At 35.6% G+C, this 22,076-nt stretch overlaps 1 non-coding gene across 1 annotated transcript; it reads right to left on the reverse strand.

The window, feature by feature from the left end:
* Nucleotides 1-21,248: 21,248 nt before the first annotated feature.
* LOC145080713 (small nucleolar RNA R71) lies at nucleotides 21,249-21,355 on the reverse strand. The gene has a single exon (XR_013695302.1). It is a non-coding gene; the product is annotated as a small nucleolar RNA R71 (small nucleolar RNA).
* Nucleotides 21,356-22,076: the final 721 nt, after the last annotated feature.

A 22,076-nucleotide genomic window follows, 5' to 3' on the forward strand; every position in this document is an offset into this window, starting at 1 on the left:
AGTCAAAAAACTATCATAAATCTGGGTTTTCTATAATGATTAATATCAAGCCAAAAAATGGGTCAAATATTCTAATTTTGGATTTTTGATGCATTTTCAATACAACAATATAACCCAAATATAAAAATTCCCAGCCAGGGGTTGCCGCCCCTTGGACCCCGCTCCCAGGGGCGCCGCCCCCGGACCCCCGTTCGTTAAGGGGCTTCGCCACTAAATGACAGTCTACTTTTAATCTTGAATAAATTTAAACAAGTATGCACTCCACACCTTCCTTACTTGTTTAATATTTATCAAGATCACTTTTTGTCACACAAAGTAATCTCATTAAACTTAAATCACATTAGTGAAACAAATCACCAACATATATATGATAATCATTTATAATAAATAAGTTACAATATTGGTTGCAGCAAAGGCGTCCATTTCTCTGTTTCCATAAAACCTTAATTAATCGACGCGGCAAGTTGGTGCTTGGAAAGGAACGATAACCCAAAATTTGACAATGTCATATACGATGAAATGTGCTCTAAATCTAGACCATGAATGTATGTTATTTGCTATCTTTATTCTAAAGATCGAAGAATCAAAAATATATAATCTTTTTATGAGAAAAACATTTTCCATTGTTAAATGATGAATTGTAAAACATTTAGTGGTAATGTCGACTTGTAGATCCTGGAGCTACAATTAAAAGGCATGTGTTGATACGGATGTAAGTTTGGGAATGTATTTTATTTTTTGCGCATAATAACAACGCACTTATAGTATTTTACCTATAATAACAACATACTTGTTGGAAATTATGAAGGATAAGTGCAAGTTGGTAATTTTCTTCTATCCACTTGGTGGGAGGAAGAAACTTTTGTGGGTTTATAAGTTTATTCTCTTGATAGGCTCCCAAAGGTTTTAAATGGATCAGAGCTCATACGTGCGCCTAGCTTAGTTGATGTTGCAAATGCACGATTTAGGTGTCACCGTTTTTGCATCGCAATTCTCACCGGATTCCACTTGAAGTTCAAATGACGTGTTGCTTAGAGAGCAAGAACAGCCATTAACGAATCGACATCATCAACTACGAGGTTGGTTTTACTTTACTGTTTCGTCTCTACAAAATCTAGTTTGCTTTTGTTTTATTAGTAATCACTTTTCATTTTATTCCTCTTCCATAGTTGTTGGAACGAAAAATAAATTGCATCAAATCTTGGGTGTTTATGTTGAAGCTCACAACTTTAGAGCGACATAAAAACCTTTAAGGACAGGAACGTCTCCTTCTTTGTGCAGTCATTCACGAATAGACATCATCAACTACGAGGTTGGTTTTACTTTACTATTTTGTCTTTCAATTTCGTCCGGTTACGGTACAATCTATTTCTACCCCTTCTTATAACCATATCTAATCACGAAGGATCAATCTGGTTTCTGCACAAAACTTGGTAATCATATTGAAATTAATTGGATTTATTATTTGTAACTAATCGACATACAATTCTCAATATTATTTGTCGGTTTCCTTATGTGTCTATTGGATATGATATTCATCAATTTTAAAGGTTTTTAGTGATTAAAATTTTCATAACTAATGGATACTAAGATCTCTTCTACTAATTTTCGACTAATGAACCAAGAGTATTTCTAAGTGGATCGTTTCGACGGTCAACACTACACTCATTGGACTAACAAAGTCAAGTTTTTGCTCTTTGTGTTAAAGCTTAACTGTGTTCTAAATCTGGAATTACCCATTATTCTAACAGATATGATCCTTGCAAAGGGACAACAACTAGATCAGAATGCAATTTCTGAAATGGAGAAGTCGATGGCTCTTTGTAGAGAGTCTGAAAACTTGTGTCTTAGTCACATCAAGAACTCCTTATTTGACATCCTCTATGATATGTATGTGTTGTACACAGATCCTAAAGAGTCTTGGAAAGACTTATCAAAGATAAACAAATCTAAGGACTACTCCTTGGATGATATGTTGAAGCATCTCTGAATTAAGGAGGAAACGTGCAACATGGACAAGAAGGCTAAAGTTGGATTGAGTGTGCATCATGTATATGGTGAGGGTTCTGGCCAAAAGGGTAAGAGTGGGTTTAAGAACAAAATAGGTTTGGCACCTAAGAAGAAGGAGTTCAAGAAGCCCAACTATCAACAAAACAACAACCAACAAAAGAAAATTGGAAAGTGCATTGTCTACTGATAGATTGGTCACAATGCAAGGGAATTCCCTAAATGGAATTTTGGTCCTTCAAATGGAGCCGTAAATGTTGTTGATGACCTCACTTACTTAGTAGCGCATGTGGGTCTTAGAGGAGTCAACATGATCTCTTCTCTTACTCGAGTAGTGACGGGTCGAGGTTGGTTTGTGGATTCTGGAGCTACAGTTTATGTCTGCGGAAGCAAGTCATATTTTCTTACTTATGGTCATATAACGGAAGGAACTGTAATGGTGTGCTCTGATGGTCATAGAGTGAATGTTCACAGAATAGGCATGGTGGTCTTGAAATTTCGAAATTATCGTACAGTTACTCTTCGAGATGTGTTGCATGTTCCAGGGATCTCGAAGGGACTCGTTGTTGGAATAATGTCCAAGGTCGTTAACTATTCCTAATAATTCTAATAATAGCAGGGTCTTTTTGGGTTGCCCTCAAGACCCAAATTGAGTAGAATAAATAAAGGAGAAATTAGTTTATTAATTATTATAGTTAATAATTTATTAGAAACTAATTGGAAATATATTTTGGGAATTAATTAACAATTTAATTAATTAAAGGTTTGAATGTTCATTAATCGTTAGTTGGTTAATCAGGAATGCTCCAGAACCTTATGAAATTAGGGTTGGATGAAAATCACTCCATCCCACATGGGAAAGGAGTGAAATTCCGTGGTTAGGCCTCCATCCCACATGGGAAAGAGTACTAAACCCTAAGAGGTATCCAAGGCTATAAATAATGCCTTAGGGATTTCATTCCTCCTTGCACCTTGAAGTATTCGCCAACCCTTCTTCCTCCTCCCATAGGGACGATTTATAACCCCTTTGGGTTTGTGAAATTGACCATTCTCCTAGTTATTTTATTCCACTCTTTGGTGTCATTGGGTGTGATGCTATTAGAAGGATTCTGGTTTGGATCCTTTCATCCAAGCAACTTCATGGAGGTTCAAGATCTCAAGCATGGAGATCAAGGGCTACATAAGAGGTATGTTTTCTTACTTATGTTTTATTTTTATAGGGTTGATGTAATTAGCATGAAGCCATATATCCATAAGATGCATGTACACTTAGGTATATCGTTGTTTCGATTTTTCCGCTGCCTAGTTTTAGAGTGTATTTGATGCATAGAAAACCCAGCAGTGGTATCAGAGCCATTGGTTCATGGTTACCTTCACCCTAGATCCATGTTTTCTGAAAATACTTGTTTGGAATTAAATGGTAGAAAGATTATTGAAAAATTCGTAATTGATAATACCTTAGTCGCAGCTCATTATGTGAGAGTTAGGAGCTCACGACGTGAGCTCAGCAAAATTTAGGGTTTTAGATTTTTTGCCATTTTTCGAATATGTAGCTTTGATAAACATGGATAAATACCTAATTTAATTTTTTTTTGAATCTGGAAAATTGATAAATATTATTTAAATGTGTTTATTTGAATTTGAATATTTATTTGATAATGGATAAATGTTATTTAAATATGTTTATTTGAATTTGAATATTTATTTGATAATTGATATATATTATTTAAATGTGTTTATCTGAATTTGAATATATATTTGTTATTTAAATTGTGAATTTAAATATTTAATATTATTTATAATATGGATTTATAAATATGAATATTAACCCCTCATGTTTATTAATTGTGATATTGCATCCTCGCAATTAATTAGAATTAATAATAGACAACTAAATTTAAAGAGTTTTAAATTTACCCCTTGTATTTAAATATATTAGAATTGTGACTATTATATGTGTAAGAAAGTTACAACATGCGCCCTCGTGTGTTTAAACATTGACATTGTCAGTCTTACCTCTACTAGGCTCACCCATTCTAATGTAAGGGTTTAAGGAGATCTATTTGATTCCTAATGAGGTCGGTTTTTAATATGTTTCGCGCTTACCACCTCACCGCCCTATTGCATTTTGAGAATGGAGTTACCAAAAGGGTTTGATAGTGATAATGATCAATCTAAAAGTATTCTAAATACAAGTATAAAACAAAATCCCGTTTTATTAATAGAATGTGAGTTTATATTATCCATGAAAATTGCACATTCTCTTTATATTCTGTTGGTGGAGCTCGTGTGGTTAACCGGCACATCAATCTAGAATATAGTCGAGAATGATATGGAACTCGCGAATCTCAAGCGTAACTTGAGCCGGGGACCATGCGATTTTGCAAGGTTAATTCTCAATCTATTTAATGTGAATCTTATGTTATCCATAAAAATTGCACATTCTCTTTATAACTTGTTGATGGAGCTCGCGTGGTTAGCCGGCACGTCAATTTGAGAGTATAGGTAGAGAATGATGTGGAACTCACGAATCTCAAGCGTAACTTGAGCCGGGGACCACGCGATTTACCATCTGTTCAGTGATCCGCGCCAACCCCGTCATTGAATTTGAGATGAACATAATATGAGATTAACATGCCATTGATAGTCAATGAATCTCAAAGATCTAGGAGTTTCGTAGTGATCAAAATTGGCAAAGGGCTTTGCCTACCTAAATAACTTTATGGTGTGTTTACGACATCCCTTTACACATCATGGAGCCAAATATGGATCCTAGCCTTCTAAAATAATTTAGGGAGGTTATTTTCTAAGGATAAGTAAAACAAACTATAATGGAATTTTATTGAATAATGTCGAAAACCTTATCCAGTAAAATCTACTGCTATAAAAACCTTTGAAAGGAATAGCTATGAGGATGATCAATCTTGTCAATATCGTAGTTTGGGAATAGTTCTCATATACGAGAGGAAAGATCACACCTTTGTTAAAGCTCTTCCTAGGTTACTTCAAACATTGCATTCTAAGTTGTTACCAAGAGCAATTATCAAATGTACGTTGAAAATTGACATATTGAAGTAAAATGGAATTTCCTTGAGTTAGGAGTTGACTATGGTTAGTCGACTAGCTAACATGTACATATGATCAATTCATTCTTATTTTGATATGAACAACATGGAATATCCATTAAGGAGTTGTGTAACATGTTAAGGTTTCCTTTTGGAACTAGCATGACCAATCATAGAAACTCATACTTCAAAACACTCCCATATTTTACTATCATGAATAGAAGTGTCAAGAAGAAGAAAGCCAATTGCCCATGGTTTGAAAGGCGATTAGTATACCTAATCTAGGCCCTAATACCTAGGACAAAAGAAGGTTTATTCTAAGACATGTTCTGATAGCTGCTCGTTTCCATAACAAGAAAAGGACTAAGAAAGCAAACTTTCCCGAATGTATATTTGAGGTGAAAGGACTGAAACATGAAGAAGTTAAATTTGATCATGGATCATGAGCCCATGCTACTTTCCATAGGATCAAAAGATAATTTGTTCTTCCATGTTTAGTATTCAATAAAATATATGGATTTATAATGCCATCAGAACATTACTGCTAAACCTTGAGCATTTTGCTAAGGATTAGTACTGACATTTGCAAGAATGTAAAGTGACTAAAATGAAGTAAGAAGACTAAAACATGGAGAAGGTAATTTGATCATAAATGTCAAGCCCATGCTACATTCATAGGATCAAAAGACAAATCTTTTTGAATGGTTAGTCTATGGTATTATAATTGAAATTGTTTATACTATGATTCATGAGATAGTTTTGACTTATTTAAATGTAGAGCATTCTAACATGTTAAAAGAAAGTCATGAAATCTATGAAACTAGTATAGTTGCAATATTTCAAAGTTGATTCGAATATTTGAATAAGGTGTATTATTGTGAATATATGTTGAAATTAGCTTACCTAATTGATCATTCAGAATGACCACAATATGTACTGATTCAATTACATCTAATGTTTTGGGTGAAATTTATTTGTGGCATCACAGTCTTGGATACATAACTGAGAAATGCATTATCAAGTATCTTGTTGGATTGGATTTTGGATATCATTTGACCTCAAGTCTTATGATAAATCCAAATCATGTTTATCAAGATAGATGATGAATACATCACTGGGTGATGTCAATATCTGTTGGAATTAGTTTGCACTAATTGACCATTCAGATCAACCACAATACATGGTAAGACCAACTTCGTATGAATGTGAGTCTGGAACCTTTCAGGTGTTTAGAGCTCTCATAAAGTGAAGCTAAGAATCAACTGGGCAATAGGATGAGACACTCGTAGTGAGAATCTCAGTCCAAACTTTATCGATCATCTAAGTGATCGTGAAAGAGTTTCATGATCTATCTCTGCCCAAAACAATACCACTAGGAAATGTTAGTTGGATAGAGAAACAAATCGTTCATTGATTTTGTACTAGATGAGCCGCATTGTGTTTGCTAACAATTCGTGGATTGTACCATGAATAGTGTTACAAGAAGTCCTTTGGTCTTGTGCCAACTAATTAGGTTCCTAAAACACTCTATGATATGTGAAGTGGGATTCTATCCTCACTGCCATATATGTAAGTCTACGATTATGAGGCTTACGCTTGTCGTGAAGCGCTCGACAATCTAGGACTTTGATTAAAGACGTGTTTTCTCGTTGGAGAGTCCATCAAGCATTTTGGATAATTGTTTAACAACCTTTTGAGAACAAAGTGTATGTTGCTCAAAGGCCAGTTTTCTAAGAGAGGGAGCTGATCTCCAAAAGGGCTAGTGGGAGCTACTTTGATCTTGATAAGATTCAAGAGTCAACCAATGAAAAGCCTAAAGTTGGACATAGTATTCAATTTGAAATTGAAAGAGCTATTAAGGAAACTGACATATTTCCATTTTTCCTTACAGATCTGATAGAAGACGTCATGGACCTAGTTATATAAGAGTTTATATTACTAAGGTATTTGAGTCACTGGTAGATAGCAATAAGAGTGTACCAGCTATCCGAAGCTATGGTAGGCTCTAAAGGCAACAACATAGAAAGAGGAATTGGAAAGCGTGATTCAATCCATGTATTTTTGTTATTTGGTAGACCTGGCACTTGACTTTAACCCTTAGGTGCAAGTGGATCTTCAAGTAGAGACAATCATGGATAGGAACAAACACATAATTAAACCAAGATAGGTTTTGAAGGATGACTAAGCTTAATAAGTTCATTTATGGACCGAAATAAGCATCTCGCAAGTGGGATCATTATTTCAATGAGAAAGTTCAAGGAGTTTGAATTTCGATAAATAAAGATAAGCCATATATATTTCAAAGCTAGTGGGAGTAATTGGAATCTTTGTTTCAATGAGAAAAGTTCAAGGAGTTTGAATTTCAAGAAACACAGATAAGCCACATATATATATATATATATATATATATATATATATATATATATATATATATATATATATATCAGTGCTTGTGGGAGCATTGTAGTCACCCTTGTATTGTACATAGACAATGTACGATTTATAGGAAACTATATTCTAACTTAGCAGGTGTAAAATCTTGGCTTGGTATGAGAACTGTTTCACTATGATATAAATGGGAGATACAAGACACGTGCATAATAATGATCTATGGAGATAGATCAAAGTGATTAATTGGATTAAGACAAAGTACATGGAATGTTGAGGAAACCCGAAAAGGGGTTTAGGCTTATTACAATATGGCATGACATTGTGCAATGCTAATGTCCTAGTTCTACTATTGAGCTAAAGCAAATTATTCGTGTCCCACATGCTTTTGCTATGGGATCGATCATACATGTCATGACATGTACCACATCTAATGACTTGTATGCCTCGTGCAACACAAGTTGAATTAGTTCAATTTTGGCGAGAATCAATGAATCAAGATCAAGAACATTCTTAAGTGTTCTTGGAGGACAGAATAGATGATCTTGACAGTATGGGAGAGATCATTGTAAGAGTTACACCGATGCTAAATTCCATACTGATAAAGATGATTCCATTTGCAGTCAAATTTCGTGCTTCTCTAAATGGTGAAGTTTTATCTTGGAAGAGTATCGAGTATTACACCATAGTGGATTTTTGCAAACTTAGAGTATGTTGCGGTTGTTTAAATTGCAAAGAAGACAATGTGACTAAAAGATATTCATTAGTGAAATCTTTGTTGAAATTCAATCATTGATGGTCCTTATGAAGTTTCTTGTGACTTTGGGTGAATTTACCTCTAGTATGGATCCCAAGTCATACAAGCTCACATTACACATACTCAGTAAGTACCAACACATTTGATAGTGAGTCAAATGTGAATACTTCTTATTCAATATGTCATATCGAAAGATAATCTTGTCGATCCATTCCTAAGCCGATGTCATTGACCAAGTCTAATAGTCAGAAAAAGTCTAGGGGCATTAAATTTGCAAATGAATTGGCTTAAACACTCTTAGTTTGGTTTGTTTTAAAACCCGAGAACTTTAAGCAGTATAAGTTTTAATTTGATTTGGCGATTATTAAGTGGTGATCTTAATATATGATGGATTTCGGTCATTTCAATTAGCTTATCATTGTGTTCTCACTTTTGCATGGTTGGAACCCACTTCCCAAGTATTATTTTACTCAAACGTCCACAGTCGGCCATACTCTTGGAAGTAAGTAGTGATTCAAGACTGTCGTGAGTATTAGTGGATTGTTGATATTGATTGGACATAGCAAAGAGAGTGCGCTAACACTCACGAGTGCTTAATAGAGATTTAAGTATTGGACCAACCCACACTTAGAGATTACTTCATGGATTCAGTCACGAGTAATTCTAAGACGATAATACCTTCTATTCTTGAAACCTAGATACATGTGGGGTTTTGTTCTATGATTCTGTTATGTATTGGTCTACTCAAACGATAACCGTAACTGGTAGTTATAAAGGGTATGTCCATGTGTGACATGATGAAATAGACAAAAACTATGTAGTCAAAGTTTATTCGTTCCTCCTGCCTTAATAGGAGAAGCGATATCTATGGGCCCCTTGATGATTTGGTGCTGACATCTAAAGTGCTTGGTCGAGCCCTGACTGGAATTGATGTGTTCAATTTAGTAGTCAGATGCAGTCGTCACAAATCCATATCGGGAAACATAATCTTCAATTCTTGAGATTGACCATTATCCATGTCTCGAATTCATACAGATATCATAGAACGAAGAGATAGTTGATCAGTTATCTAAGGGATGAGTCTTGATTAGATCAAGAGTTTGGTAGTTGCATTGGATGGCTAACTCTCTGTTGATTATTGGAGAAATATTAGTCATTGTATAGTTGATGATTTGTCCAAGTGGGAGACTGTTGGAATAGTGTCTAAGGTCATTAATTATTGGTAATATTTCTAACAATAGCAAGGTCCTTTTGGGTTGCCCTTAAGACCCAAAGTGAGTAGAATAAATAAAGGAGAAATTAGTTTATTAATTATTATAGTTAATAATTAATTAGAAACTAATTGGAAATATATTTTGGGAATTAATTAACTAAAGGGTTGAATGTTCATTAATCGATAGTCGGTTAATCAGGAATGTTTTAGAACCTTATGAAATTAGGTTTGGGTGAAAATCATTCCATCCCACATGGAAAAGGAGTAAAATTTCGTGGTTAGGCCTCCATCCCACAGGGGAAGGAGTATTAAATCCTAGGAGGCATCCAAGGCTATAAATAGGGCCTTAGGGATTTCATTCCTTCTTGCACCTTGGCTTGAAGTATTCGCCAACCCTTCTTCCTCCTCCCATAGGGACGATTTCTAACCCCTTTGGGTTTGTGAAATTGATCATTCTCCTAGTTATTTTATTCCACTCTTTAGTGTCATTGGGTGTGATGCCATTAGAGGGATTCTGGGCTGGATCCTTTCATCCAAGCAACTTCATGGAGGTTCAAGATCTCAAGCATGGAGATCAAGGGCTACATAAGAGGTATGTTTTCTTACTTATGTTTTAGTTTTCTAGGGTTGATGTAATTAGCATGAAGCCATAGATTCATAGGATGCATGTACACTTAGGTATATCGTTGTTTTGATTTTTCCGCTGCCTAGTTTTAGAGTGTATTTGATGCATAGAAAACCCAACACTCGTCTCTACTGACAAGTTTGAAAAGAATGGTTACTAGTTGGTAATAGAGAATAGTCAAGTGGAGTTTACCCGATGTGGGTTTTTCGTTGGTCAAACCATAAACACGCGTGGTTGAAGTTGTTCTAAGGCAGTGATTTTATAGTAGCAATTTTTAATCGAGCTCTTCTAAGTTAGTGATTTTAATCATTCGACACAACTTTGTTCTTAATTCTTGGTGTTTGATTTCTCTACCTGTTTGAATCTTTCGATCTTATAAGTTTTATTCTTATCACTGACCAACCTCAGGAGTGTACTTCGCGCATTCGATGGATTGAGAAGGAAAAAGCAAAGTAATAGGCTAGTTGAGAATATGGTGATAAGTGGGTGAAGTAGTTGAAGCTGGTAACGAAGTAGGTATTGGAGTAAGAAAAGGTGGTAACAAAGTAGAAGTATCAAGAGGGGTTGTTTCGATAGTAGATGAAAGAATAATGGAAACAGGAACAGATGAAGTTATAATATTCGAAGTACCTTGAGCTTCATGAGTCGAGACCCCATCACCCATGTTGACATTTGCGTCTATATCAGATATGTTCACAGGGATGGTTGAAGTTCGAACCTCCTCCGAAACGGATTCAGCAATCGAGACTTCGGGTGGTATGACACTTTTCTGCTTAGGAATAGATGGAGGTGAATCGAAGCCAACATTATTATTGCGAAGTGGAGATTGAGAACCATCATCTTTGAAATCAGTTTCCACCGCAACCTCATCAAGAGGATCTTGTAACTTCTTTTGCTTCTTCTTGATCTTCAGTACCATATCGTGAGCTCTTCGTTTCTTTGAAGCCGGATAAACTGGAGCTGGGATTTCGCGAATAACCACACCTTTACGAGTTAGTTGTGGTTTAAGAATCCTCGTCGATTTAAAAACAAAATCCCCTTTAGGTGAGGAAATAGACTTCTCAGGAATATATTTAGGTGTTTCAACCTTGGAATATTTCTTGGAACCTTCTCTTCGTTTTGAAGTGCATGCAACACCTTTCGGGAACAACACCCCAGTTTTGACAGTAGGGTTTATTGTTTGAAGGTTAGCAACAAGAATAGGGTTTGTGGGATCAACCTTGCGAAGCGTAACATCTAGAACCTTGCAACATTGGGAAAAACCTCTGAGTCATCCTTAACAGTCTTCGGATGTTGATAAATCCCAAACTCAGGTTTGTGAACATCAGCAGGTAGGGGTGAGCAAAAAACACACCGCAAGTAAATTTAACCGCAAAAACCACGTAAATCGCAACCGCAATAATAACCGATGGTGAGGTTTTCTGTTTTTCAAAAACCGCAAATTTGCGGTGCGGTGCGGTTATTAGTTTTCAAAAATCGCAAAAAAAACCGCACCACACTGCATATATTATATACAAATTTTTTATTAATTATTAATATATTAAATATTAAAAATAAGACAAGTTTCATGAATGAAAGATGAATAAAATAATAGAAGACAAAAGTGTTAGCTTTTTGTTATGTTTAACTTTGATAAATGGTGAATTAGACAATTTTAAGAAATTTATTGTTAATTACTATTGATTTGACGTTTTTAAGATATTAATTGTTTGTGATTTAAGTTAATTGTCTTATACCTTATGTTTTTTTTATTACACGTAATATGTTTGAACTCTTAAAACCGTTTGAGCTCTAACTGTGGTTAAAAATCACACAAAATAACCGCACCTAATCCATGCGGTTAATAACCGCAACACAGAAAAAACAAAACCGCACTGCAAAAATAACTGTCTAACCGCACTGCAAAAATAATCGCACCAAGCAGTTTTGAAAATGGTTTAACCACATTTGCGGTTAGTGGTGAGGTTTTGGCTAATAACTGCACCGAACCGCACTACTCTCACCCCTATCAGTAGGAACCATAATTCCTTCATTCTCATAAACATGTTGCAAATTCAGACTCCAATAGCACACGACATCCCGTTTGGAACAATGGTATGTGAAATACTAGTACCAAATTCCACCCATAATTGAGTAGCATAATCGACTGTCAGATCATAATAGAGTCCAACAATCATCACATATACTTCAGGTTTTGCTTTATCCAAACAAAGACTTCGACCTGTCATGCATCGAAGAAATATTCTATATAGAAAGTTCCAGACACACAATAAAGACGACTTTTTAAATTGATTGAGTTTGTTGAGTGGGGGTTGATGACCCATCTCAACGAATATGAGAATCACTTGTTGATTGGTAACCTCATAGATAGCTCCAACAATGGGAATATTTAGGATTTGAGTGAACTATTTCTTCATGAGCTTATATATCTTGTCGCTGGTTAACTAGAAAGTGACCACCTTTGATGTTTTGTTGAACACAACTGTAGAACCAGCCAGAGATAGCCAAGTCATTGGAATGGAGAATGAAGCCATCATCACAATGGAAAGAACAGAGTGATTGAGAGAAACAATCAACATTTGCGGTTCTTCGGGATATTTCGAAACATCCAGTTGAACCCTGTAATTGGAACCTTGGATCTTCCACAAAGGTTGAGATGAAGCATCATCAATGGTTTGAGAAGGATTAAATTGAACATTTGTGGCCGCCATTGTTAGGGTTTGAAGGTTTGCGAGAAAAGATGATTATAAGGAAAGATAATTTGGGGAAAATATTCAACCAGAATATGGAAAGTTCGAATTTTTGACCCCCCAAATCCTTATATACTTGGTAAAAAGTTTGAATTTGAAGTGGTTATCAATAGAATCAAGCCATGTGTATCCTAGAAAAATGGACTTGTAGCCGTAACAAGTGTCACGTCAGAAAAGTAATGAGCACTTTTCCTGGAAAACCGTGAAGTAACCAAACCGTCAAATCAATCAATCATTTCTCTTTCCCCAAGAGGATAAGAACCCTCACATGACCCTTCGTTTCGAGGCTGAGTTCATTTGCTTTTGGGATGAGAAACGAAATCATAGCCAGACTTTCAAAATCTAGGTTTGAGTTGGTATCACTCAAGACCTCAAGGATTTCTTGTGCAATTGTATGCCAAAGAATGAGATGAGAACAAAATAAAAAAATGGTCATTGTGATGTCAATTATAGAATTGACATAAATTTGGTAAGACCCCAGGCAAAGATTACTTCGTCCTACATCAAGAGAGATGTCGAACGTCTTGTGTAGATTCCCGTGAATTACAATCGAATATTGATCAAGGAATATTGAAGGGCATCTTATAAACCGACTTCGAAAGGTACGCTCAACTTTGTTCATGATCACGACTTATCATAAGTGTGAATACAACGATCAAAATGTATTGTATGACCAGTGTAGTCAGTGACAAGCAAAGGTGAGATAAACTTGTAAAGTAACAAGAGGTCGAACTGATATTCATATAGAAATCTTATTCCAAAAAAATGGAAAAGTTGGATCTTCTAGGGAAAAAATGTCTTGGGAAAAGAACATTTTATCAAGACCACGCATAACGAAGAAATATGATTTTGAATATCGAAGTGTGGTACTGAAACAAGTGTTTCGTTACAATCTTGAATATAAAGTTCAACGTCAGTTCCTTCAAAAGTTGGAAATTATGGGTTTCACTATCATCACAGACTCATGAATCAAGATCATTAACACAGACTTGTGCAATATCCACATTATGATTGGTTTGTACCAGAGATGTCGAGGATACGCAAGTGAAGTGTGTGAACTGTGAATAATTAAGTTGATGAAAAAGGTTGGTTAAGAAACGAAGTGTACCTCTGCAAATGATAGCACCATGCAGAATTCTCTTAACTCATCATGAGAACAGAAAAGGTAGCTCTTCGACTAATGTGAATATAGCCTAATTGGGAAGGATCACTCATAATGAGGTATCCATTAAGGCTTCGAAAAACATTGAACCTATGAGCCTTTGGTTGACATACAACAACATGCTTCTAAAGACACCTAACTAGTGCATAGATTCGAAATGATACCCCCCCCTCCCCTTTGTCGCGAAGCACAATCCACCAAAGTATGTCGATTGAACACTAGACAAACGAATAGTAAACATAAAAAAGAACAAAAAATATTTTTGAATTTTTTGTTTTTGAAATGTAAAAACACAAAAATAAGAAAATCTTTTTGGAATTTTTGTTTTTGAAAAGTAAAAAAAACAAAAATAAGAAAATCTTTTTGTAATTTTTGTTTTTGAAAAGTAAAAACACAAAAATGAGAAAATATTTTTGTAATTTTTGTTTTTATAAAAATTCAATTAAAAACAAGAAACTATTACTAGATAAACTAAATGAAGATCATCGATATTGAGACATGGTCTTCGAAACATCAAGTCTGCTCAGTCAACAAAGTATGTGTTGAATCATTCATAGGAGATTCGAAAATGAAGTATGTCGAACGTTGAATAGTGAACATTAACTTCTGGATCATTCAGCGAAGTTTCAAATTTTCTTTATTTCATGACGAAGATAAATTGGGAACTACATTTTCATCAAGCATTCCTAATCCAAACAAAATTTTGAGAGAAGACTTTTCATCCAAAGGTTTGGTAAAGATGTCAACAAGTTGATATGTTGTTTTCACAAATGAACCTCAATATTTCCATCCTCGACATGATCCTTGATGAAATGATATCGAAGTGCGATATGCTTGGTCTTTGCACCTGATTATGGTAGATACGTATTGCACTTTGTGAATCACAATACAAAGGTATCCTTTTCATGGTGATTGCACAATCACGAAGTTTGCTTTGTATCTAAATGACTTGAGAAGTGCAAGCTATATCAGCAACATATTATGCCTTTGTTGTGGAAATCGAAACACAATTTTGTTTCTTCGATAGCCAGCTAACTAACTTCCCGTCCAAAAGTTGGCATCCACCACTAGTGCTTTTTCGGTCAAGTTGGCATCCATTAAGATCTGCATCGGAAAATGATTGAATAAAGAACCGTGTTTTTGAAGGGTACAATAAGCGCAACGAAATTGTCCCTTTTAGATAGAAAAAAATATTCTTTACAGCAGTTAGATGGGGTTCTCGGGGATTCGACTGAAACCTGGCACAATTACAAATAGCTAACATAATGTCAGGTCGACTAGCAGTTAATTATAGTAATGAACCAATCATGCTCCTGTATAAAGTGATGTCTACAACTAGCTTGTCCAACGAAGGCCCTAAGCGTGTGCCGACTGCCATTGGTACTTGCAACTTCGAACTATTTGTCATGCCAAACTTCTCAAGCAGATTTCACGAATATTTCTCTTGATTAATGAAAATTCCATCTCTGCTTTGACAAATACTTAATCCTAGAATATTATTAATCTAACCCATCATGCTCATCTCGAATTGACTTTTCATCATATTCTCAAATTCACGAGACAATAAAGGGTCATTAATCCGAAAATAATATCATATACATAAATTTGAACTAGCATCAAATGATCCTCCACTTTCTTTCGAAATAGAGTAGGATCAACAGATCCTTATTTATATTTCCAGAGTTTTAAAAAATTGGTAAGAGTTGCACACCAGGATCATGGTTCTTGTTTTAAACCATAAACAACTTTATCGAGAATATAGCAATGATCAAGAAATTTATCATTTACAAAACCTGGTGGTTGCTCAACATAAACCGTCTCTTCTAACACTCTATTGAGAAAAGCACACTTGACATCCGTCTAATAAACATCAAAGTCTTTGTGTGTTGCATACGCAAGAAATATTCGAACAGCCTCGAGTCTCGCGACATGGGTGAAGGTTTCATTATAGTCAATACCTTCTTGTTACGAATATCCCATAATAACCAACCTTGCTTTGATTTGAATAACATTACCTTCTTTCTCAGTTTTACTTTTAAAAATCCATTTTAAGCCTATAACTGAGACATCATCTGCTTTTGGAACAAGTCTCCAAACCTTGTTTCTTTCGAATTTAGCAAGTTCGGATTGCATGGAAACAATCCAATCAGGATCTTCCAAAGTAACCTTTACTGACTTTGGTTGAATTTTCGAAATAAAAACATTAAACATACAAAATGCTTGATGCACATTTAGTACCTTATTTTTAGCACGAAGTTGAGCTCTTTTCAACACTTCAGCTTTTGGATTACCAAGAACTTGTTCTTTTGGATGAGTTCGTGTCCGTCTATCCGTTGGAGGTTATGCAGGATCGAAATCCAAAGGTGCATCTTCGAACATTTGATCCGTTTTTGAACCTTCACCTCCATTAGACGAAAGTGGAAAGCTGTTCCCAAAAAAAATGTTGAAGAAAAATGAAATGTTGATGGAAAAGGAAAAGTCAATATTGACTAAAAACCATTTAATGATTTCATTTCTATACCTAAGTCTATGGAAGTTGACTTAATTGATACTTTGAAATCCAAACTTCGTAATTGGGTATTAGGATCTTCATTTCATAATGCATTTCAGTCTAATCACCAAGGACCCAAAAAGCCTTGGGGACCTAAAATTTTCCATTAATTACAGGTTTTATGTGATGAGCAATACAAAGAACATAGGTACATCGATAGTGGTTGCTCACGTCACATGACTCGTAGGAAGGAAAACTTGCGAGATTACCAAAGCTTGTAAAATGCTGGTGTGGTAAAATTCGAAAACAATAAAAAATGCAAGGTTAAAGTATATGGCAAAGTTACAAATGGGAAGTTCACAGTTAATTGGGTGGCATATGTCGAAGGTCTTCAACATAACTTGGTTAGGTTTTGCAACTTGTTGTGGGCACTGGTAATCAAGTAGTCTTCGATAAGGAAGTAAGTGTCATTTCAAACAAAGAAACCAAGGAAGTTTTGCTCAAGTCTAAGAGGAAAAGATATATGTTTACTCTTGACATCAAGTCAATTGTTTGTGTTCCCTCTGTTTGTCTACTTTCAAAGGCATCATCTTATTTGAGTTGGTTGTGGCATCGATATCTATCTCATTTGAATTTCAAAAATCTCAACAAATTGGTGGTAATTATCTTATTCAAGGCTTACATGTTTTAAACTTTGGTAACAATTCATTATGTGTAGCATGTGAACAAGGGAAGCAACGTCGTCAAGATCATCCAATAATCATCGACTTGAAGATCATTGAACCTTTGGAACTTCTTCACATTGATCTTTGTGGACCTTCGATTGTTGAAACTCTCAACAAGAAGAGGTACATCTTGGTAATTGTCAATGATTTTTCAAGGCTTACTTGGGTTTTATTTCTTTGTCAGAAGTTTGAAACTGCACAAGTAATGATCGATTTCATCAAGCACATTGAACTCGGTTTATGGAAGATAGTTAGAAAAATCAAAAGTCATAATGGCTTAGAATTCAAGAATTAGGTTCTTGATTCGTTTTTGGTTGATTGTGGGATTACACATAATTTTTCAACTCCTTATACACCACAACAAAATGGTGTTGTCGAAATGAGAAATAGGTCTTTGTGCGAAGCAGCCAAGAAAATGCTCACTTATGCGAATCTTCCACAGTATCTCTGGGCAGAAGCAGTTTCGACAACATGTTTTACTCAGAACAAATCATTTATTCATCATCGTTTTAGTATCACCCCATATGAAATCATTAACAATTGAAAGCCAAATGTGAAAATTTTCCATGTTTTTGGATACAGGTGTTTCATAATGAATTTCAAAGATAACCTTTTGAAATTTCAGTCTAAAGCTGATGTGGGGATATTCTTGGGATATTCGATTAACTTAGTCGTATATACGGTGTTGAACAAACGAACAAGGAAAATTGAAGAAACTTTCAATCTAACATTTGATGATTACTATGTTAAGTGTGTTGAAAAGACCTTTTCACAACAACCAATCATCACTGAAACAATTGATGAGTCACAAGTTGCAAAATCTTTGGATTTTGATCATGACTTAATCTTTGGTGTTCCTAACAAGGCAATAGATGCAAAAATTAATGCTGATGATAATCAAATCCCTAAGTCATTGAAACATTCTTATGATTCAACAATAACTCAGGACAATGCCGATTTACATTCTACAACAAACTCTCCAATACACGGTGACAGTCCATCGACGTTACAAGGTGATCAAGTGGAGGGGGAGCAATTGAATTCAAATAGTGATTTTGAGGGGGAGCATCCAAATTCGAATGTTGATGGCAAGGGGGGTATAGAAGTTTGACTACAAACGACGAGGGGGAACATTTAAATGTCAATCCAATTGTCAAGGGGGAGCAAACTGGATTTAATCCATCAAAATCAAATTATCAAACTGATGTTTTTCATGATATGATTGATAATGTGAATAAAGGGATTCAATTCTTTCGATGAACAACTCTTTGTTGTTGACTCATTCAAGTAGCTGTCATAAGCATTCTTGATTTCTTCCTGAGAAAACTTTTAAGATTGATAAGGATTTCCTTTGCCTTTGAGCCAATGATTAATATTCTTCACATCAGATTTCCCTATGACAAACGAAGCTTTAACTTGCTGTTTCGAAACGGGATTGGGAAAGTGAGGTGGTTTGGGTTTGAATGGTTCATTTCTCTTCCATTGACTTCCATCTTTTCCAAATTTTGATTTGGAAACATCGGTTTCGCATGTGGTTGGTAACGGTTTTGAAAAATTTTATTATAACCAACACTTGTTCGAGTAAAAACTTGTTGTTCATTTGAAAACCATCTTTGACTTTGAAACTGATAAAATTCCTTTGTTCATTTGATTGAAAACCATTTCTATGAAAATGATTTTGATAAAACATTTTGTTTTGATGATTAGGAGCAAAATTCCATGATTGTTGGTTGATATGTGCATAATTAGTTAATTATTTAGCATACATTTTTATTCATTTTTAACTAATTATGTGAATAATATGGACAAAAGGTACTTAATATTGTTTAAATTTTATTTTCAGTCCAAAAGACATGCTTGGGAGTGAAAGGGAACAAGGGAAAGCAATTAGAGACCAAAGAAAGAAGATTGAGGGACAAAAACTTACCTACTCGGCGAGTCCAACTGAATATTCCAGAAGATAGCCACGACTCCTGATTTAAGACGGATAACAACGAGTCTACTCGGCGAGTTGGGTCTGCTACTCGCCGAGTACACCCTGTTTTGAGATATCTATAAAAACCGAGCCTTTATCCGATGGGACTACTTTTCTGGCGTTTTTTGAAGATCCAACTGCGATTGAGAACCCTTGAAGACGCTGAGGAATTCTAATCTTCAACCTTTTGAAGAATTGAAGCGACTAGGTTATTCATTCCACTTAGCTTTAGGAATTAAGTATGTTTAATCTAGCTAGACTTGTTTTTGTGTTTGTTTTTACTGCAACTATGAGCTAAATACGTTTTTGTTTCTGTTTGGGGAATACCAAGGAACTCCTATGGTTTAATTCTTAGCTTTTGGTTAATTGTTTAATGGTGATCTATTAAATTAAGTTTGTTAAAGAACCTTATGCATTAATCACAATTATTTTCTGTTAATTGGAAGACAATTAAGCTGTATGAACATCTCTTAGTTGTTAACCTCATATGTCTATGTGAATACTAACTCATATGCTTAGGAATAATGATTATGAAACTAAGATTAATGAGACAATAATTAGATTAATGTGTAAGCTTGTTTGAGAAACCATCAAACAAGAGGTTAATTGAACCACTAAATTGATTAACCACTACAAATCTTATTTAATCCAAATTGTTAATCTAGGGAATTAATTAGTTTAAACACTTGATTACTGCTTGAATTAATTGATTGTATAAGGGTTAGGAGTAATGAACATGAACCTAACCACTATAATTGGTAGCCAATAACAATTAATCTATCATAATTACAAAATAACCATAGGAGTGAATTGGTTGAACCTAAATAGAAACATCTTTATCAAATTTGGTGAATTAGTTGTTTGTTTAAGTTACTTAGTTAATTAAGTGTTTTACGGTGTGCTTTAGTTTCTAGTCTTGCAAAACTAGAAGAAAAACCTTTTACTTTCATTAATTGTTTTAGTTAAAATTAGTTATTAGTTTAATTTTCCGTTCCCTGAGTTCGATACCTTACTTACTAAACTATACCACTAAAAGACAGGTACACTGCCTTTGTGTGCTAAATTTATTAATAAAAAGTAGGGATAAAGCAAGTGCATTTAACACACATCAAGTTTTTGGCGCCGTTGCCGGGGAACGGTTCTAAATAATTAATCTAATTCCTAATTTTTTCGATCCTTTGTGTGAGTTTACTTGCATAGAGTTAATTTATTGCAATTTTGTAGCTAGTAATTAGGTTTTAGCATCTGTTCTAGTGTTAATATTAAGTTTTTAATTTTTTCAAAATCACACTGATACTCGCCGAGTGCAGTTGCACCTACTCGGCGAGTACAAGCGTATTTAGCAGTTTAATTTTCGATTTTTTAGTACATTTTTTTTGTTCTTTTTACGTTTTTATCTGGTTTATTTCAGGACTTTCATGACCAGAGGATCAAACACCCCGCTGGTACCCCCATTTGAAGATCTCGAAACCGCATTGAAAAGAAACAAAGGAAAGGATGTGGAGAGTTCGAGTACACCAAAGAAGTCACCTTTGTCCAATTTGAAGACTGTTTTTGGGAAAAAGAAGAGCAGCAAATCAGGAGCATCCAGCGCTTCTTTAGTAATCGACGAACCGGCTAAGGAAGATATTGAGTACGAGACTGAGGAAAAAGAGGACCGTACATACGAGCACGAAACCGATTCCGAGGAAGAGTTAGCTATCACAATGGCTAACATTGATGAAATCCCCATGGGAGAATGGAAGAAGAGGATGCGCGATGACACTGGCCTGGGACTTGTGCAACCCGCAATTCCCGCAACTGCTACTTTCGAACTAAAGGGTCATATCCTAGCTTTACTTAAAGAAATACCTTTTTATGGAAAAGACCATGAAGATGCCTACAAGCATTTGGACGAAGTCAATGATGTAGCTGATTACTTCAATGTTCCAAATGTGCCCCGCGAGACTCAGCTACTTCGTATGCTTCCGGTGACATTCAAAGGTGCTGCAAAAGACTGGGTCAAGTCACTTCCCCTCAGATCAGTCACCACTTAGGCCAAGATGAAAGAAGAATTCATTGATCACTTTTGCCCACCTTCCAAGATAGCCAAGTTGAAGAAGGCCATTGCTAACTTTGAACAACAAGCTGGAGAGTCGCTATATGAAGCATGGGAGAGGTACAAGAGCTTACTAAGAAACTGCCCACACCATGATCTAAACAGCCAGGAAGAAGTCTCCATCTTCTATGATGGAGTCAATGTCACAACCAGGCAGTTACTAGACTCGCAAGGCCCGCTCACAAAGAAGTCGCCCCCGGTGATCAAAGAATTGATTGAAGAATTCTCTAAACACTTTAGAGAATACCACAACCCTAGACATGATGTCACTAGGGGAGCCGCTTATGCAGCTACTGAAGACTTATCCGCGGTCATGGTTATGCTGAAAACCATGGATAGGAGGATGGATAAAATGGATCAAACGATCCATGCTATTCGGGTGGGTTGTGAAAACTGCAATGGGCCTCACCTCACTAGAGACTGTGATTTAGATGAGAATGGCAACAAGAAGGTGCAAGTGTGCTACTCAAGTGGAGACCGATATGATGAAGACTGGCGCAAACAAAAGAAAGAATGGCTCCCTTATGAAGAGTACAAGAAAGCCAAGGAGGAAAGGTTTAGGCAAAAAGGGAGAGGGTTCTACCAAAAGGAGGAGCCGGTGCAAGAAAGGAAGCCAAGCTTGGAAGAAATGCTCACCAAATTTGTAGCTGCTTAAGAAAAAAGACATAGTGACCATGATGCTGCAATTCAAGAAACAAGGACCATGCTTAGGAATCAGCAAGCATCTATCCACAATATAGAAACGCAGCTTGGGCAACTTGCTTAACAAATCAACCAAAGGTCACCGGGCGAACTTCCTAGCAAAACTGAAAATAACCCA

Source organism: Lactuca serriola, chromosome 1 (genome assembly GCF_051521515.1).
Source record: "Lactuca serriola cultivar US96UC23 chromosome 1, Lser_US96UC23_V15, whole genome shotgun sequence".
Taxonomy (NCBI): Eukaryota; Viridiplantae; Streptophyta; class Magnoliopsida; order Asterales; family Asteraceae; genus Lactuca; species Lactuca serriola.